Here is a 4,600-nt window from a genome sequence, read left to right on the forward strand (position 1 = left end):
TGTGTCTCCCTCTCTCTCTGACCCTCCCCCGTTCATGCTCTGTCTCTCTCTGTCCCAAAAATAAATAAAAAACGTTGAAAAAAATTTAAAAAAAAAGAATTGTTAACATTCAGATATATATTCAGTGTTTCATAACATTTTTGTTCTATTCTTAAAATGCAAAGTTGTACATAATATTTCCATTATCTGTGAATTCCAGCATACAATCATATTAAGCCTTTTATCTTGTGGTAAGAATTTTTCATAAGGTTTTATATTGAAATCAGCCTCATTTAAAAATATTCATTTCATATTCATGTTCTCAAATAGCTTTCAAAAATTCAAAGACCAGGGGAAATTTGATTTGACTTATAAATATCTATGGGTATTGTTTAGGCTTTCTGGCCTCTTTAGCTGATGCCAATACTATTCCTCTTACGATGTTGTAGTTAACTTTAAATTAGTAGATTAAGAGGACACATATACAACTTCAAATGTGGTTCCAAAGGGATTTACATGAAAACTGAAAACTAGCTAAATTATTTTAAATATTTCATAAGTAACTTTCAAGCACTATAATATTAACATTTTTTCACTTTAGGGTAGTTACCACAAATTCCATAGTTTCAATTATCTTCTCAATTTAAATGAGTCCTTTTCTAGCTCTCACTCATTTCTTTTTGTTTGAGAGAGAGAGACAGAGAGAGAGAGAGAGAGAGCAGAGAAGGGGCAGAAGAAGGGGGAGAGAGAGAGAGAGAGAGAGAGAGAGAGAGAGAGAGAGAGAAAGAGTATCAAGCAGGCTCCACACCCAGAGTGGAGCCTAATGGGGCAGGGGACTCCATCTCATGACCTATGAGATCATGACCTAAGCCAAACTCAAGAGTCAGTCGCTTAACTGACTGAGCTACCCAGGCACCCAAGCCCTGGCTCATCTCTTGAAGACTGTTTCTACATTTCTACCTGGCAGGTAAGTTTCTCCGTTTGCATGAAAATAAACCTAATTCGAATAAGTAGGAAGTTCATTACCTTAGGTTTGTAAGCAAATAAGACTACTTAATGGGAAGTAAAAGAAAATATATTTTTTTAAGTTTGTCTCAAATTTGTTCTACCAATTAGATTTGTCCCAAAACAAAATCAGCTGCCCTGAAATGTACCAAGCTCCACATCACAGGCAATATTAAATCATAGTCTGAATAGCAATTTGGCAAAGAATAGTGAAATTGGGATTTGAATATCACATAATTGGTCAGACTAGATAACCTTTCAAGTCCCTCTTAATTCTGAGATTCTATAATGTTATAAAATTATTTTCATTCCCTTTTCTCATCATATATTAAAAAAAGAAAAACTCCTTTCACTCCTAAAACTTACGTGATTTACCTCTTTCCACTACATATAATATCTGTTCATTATTTCCTGATGTATTATTCAATAGTTTAATTCATTTCAACAAATATATTTGATTAATTTCCTCTTATCTTGATCTTTCAAGATTTTTTCTCAGTAGTTTTAATCTTAACATCTACAATCAATTAATTCCAAATAATTTTAGAAAATCACTTATGAAGGGAACAATAACTTTCCATGCTTAATCCAGACTACAAAAAATTTGGAGGCTTTGTTCATATTAGATAAACTCTGGGAGTTCTAAAATAGTCCACTTAATCTTTGAGATTAAAACACACGTTTACTTCAAAGATAACCTAAATTTTCATTAGGTTGGGAGTTTACAAAGTGCTTCTAAATGTTTTAGTGAAACAAAATAGAAAAGATCAATGTCTAATTGAATACCCTGTAACTACTTCTCTATATTTATAGCTTGTCAATTATAATAATGCAGGTATCACAAATATGTTGATTCACTAAATTTTACAAGATGTTTTCAAAAAAACAAAGTTATCGATTGCTTTGGAACTTATGCAAAATATAAAATCTTTCAAACATGTTTCTACTATGGAGCTAGAGGAAGATTTACACAAAGAAACATTTATGTATGTATATAACCTTCAGTGTGTATTGTTTAATCCTTTGAATTCTTGCAATAAACACTAACATTTAATTTCTGTTTTATCATATTTTTATCTGCTTAATTTTTATAGGCTAAATTTTCATTTGCAAAATTGTATTGTGTGAGTAATTGTGTTTTCAATTGTTTCAAAACTGGTATCAAAAGTGGCTCAAATGAAGAAACAATTGGCTTTTGATAATTATCAAGCATGTAGTTTGTTGGCCTGAAAACTATTTGGAACAAACAAAAAGAGAGAGAGAGAGAGGGAGGGAGAGAGAGAGGGAGAGAGACAGGCTTCATGAATGCTTGTGCAAACACAGATGTATTGAATACGATATATAGATGATTTAGGTATGCCATACATAATCATAAATTACTGCAGAGTTTAGAACTTTCTTGGGTGAATGTTCCATGATAAAAGGAGCTCTCTACTATTACTTAAATTAGTATTAAATCTTTCAAAATGTATTTATTTTATTTAAATCAGAGGGAGTAAAATATATACTAGATAAGAAAAAATGTAACTATTGTATTCATTTTATTTTTCTATTTTTTAAAAGTTTATTTATTTATTTTTGAAAGAGAGATAGAGAGAGGAGGGGAGGGTAGAGAAAGAGAGGGAAAGAATCCCAAGCAGGCTCTGCACTGCTAACCCAGAGCCCGTTGTGAGGCTTGAACCCACAAACCGTGAAATGAAATCAAGAGTCGGATGCTTAACTGACTGAGCCACCCAGGCGCCCCGACTTTATTCATTTTAATACCACTGTCTCTCTCTGGAAAATGACAGAACAGTTAAAAGGAAATTGAGAAATACTGTTGTCCTTGGAACTAAAAATACGTATGTCAAATCAGCAATATAACCATATTTAATTACATTCTGAATGTTATTTCTACATTTTCCTTTCATCCTTTATGCATCACATATAAAGAACACAGTATTTTCATAACAGTTCTTCCTTTTCACAATATAAATCAATTAAAATAAAACTATGGACATGTAAATAAATACCTTTGCAAAATGCACTAAAAAATCACAACAAAGAATCACTCAAAGGCCCGTCACAATCATTTAGCCCACAACATTTTTATCTGACCTGAAATATTTGTGTTGGAAGCACTCACTTTTAACTCTGAACCATTCTAGCTATTCAATCTTCTGTAGCTCCCCAGTACCAACAGATCATAACCAACATCTGCTCAGAGTTAATCTATTAACACATTCAGCGTTCTTTGATCAACAAATAACATTGAAAATCAAATAAAATTTAAAAAAAGCTCCAAAAAGTTAAAGAGATGCAGCTATTTCAGGAATGACTTCTTTCAGGGTTACTCTAATAGCCTCCAGCCTTGAGGCTCAGGGGCATGTGTGTGATTTCACACCTGCCCACATAGAATATGGCGTACTCAGGAGTGATTCTCCTCAAATTGAGCAACCACCTGAAACGGCCAGAAACATCTTTATGACTCATCAGCCTACTGATGTAGCTTATTTCTCCTAAATCAGACTGATTTGTTATAGGGATGACCTTTTTCACAACCTTTCCTGGATATATCTCGTTAAAACTCAATTTTACAGAACTAGTAAGTGAAAAACCCCAAACAAGTGTTCTTCTCTTATCCATGTCTCCACATATATAAAATCCACACAGACGCACTTACTATCCAAGAAAGTACTGAGGAGGGATTCAACTCTGGGCCAGCAGATCTGAAAAACTATATTTAAAAGTATAGGTTTTGATATCATGTTGTTTTTGCCACTTTCTAGGTCCCTAGAGATACCCTACTAATCTAAAAAGTCTTAACACTATTGTGGAGAACAAATTGAAACACTATGTTAAAAAAGGACATCTAAATTCACTCTATGCACAACCAACAAACACAGTTGCCATACTGACTTTGGCTAATATATGTGTAAAATCCAAAGAAATTCCACAGGCCCCTGGTTTCCACTCTGACCAGTTCCATCATCTTCTCTCTTTTAATGGAGGTAATACAGACACTAGACTTGTGGTATAATACACATATAAGATAGAGTAACAATGGCATAATATAGTGTATAGTGAATCCATTAAATCAAGGCTAAAATCATACCTCCAGGCCTGTTTCTCAAAGATTTCCACATATGAAAGAGAGTACTCTTTGCCAGGGTTGAGTTAGCTCCTTTGAGAGCTTTTAAAAACAGGGTCGAGGTAGTTTATGTCTACAAGTATAAACTAGCTACACAACTTGGCTTGTCTTGGATAATTTTGTTCCATTCACTTCAGTTAGGGATGGCAAGAGATACGAAGATGATTCCTGGGACTACTTTCTATTCAGTTTGAAGTTAGTGGAAGATTGCCCTCTCTCCAACACAGTCGCTGATGAGAAGAATCTATTAAACAGATCTGCGTTGGTTTACACTGCAGACTGAATGGAGCATTAAATGACTGCATTAGTATGACTGCAGTGGGGGTAATGGTCGCCTCCAGTGGGTATATAATGTTGTAATAATACTCTCACATAGGTGCGATAATTGTTCAAGTGTCCTCATTTACTTGGTCACGAAATGGTACCCAGCATCTCTCCAGCAGATGCCCCCCACACCGCCCCTCACCCTAGTTTTATTTCCTCCCT

Source organism: Panthera uncia, chromosome C2, assembly GCF_023721935.1.
Source record: "Panthera uncia isolate 11264 chromosome C2, Puncia_PCG_1.0, whole genome shotgun sequence".
Lineage (NCBI taxonomy): Eukaryota > Metazoa > Chordata > Mammalia > Carnivora > Felidae > Panthera > Panthera uncia.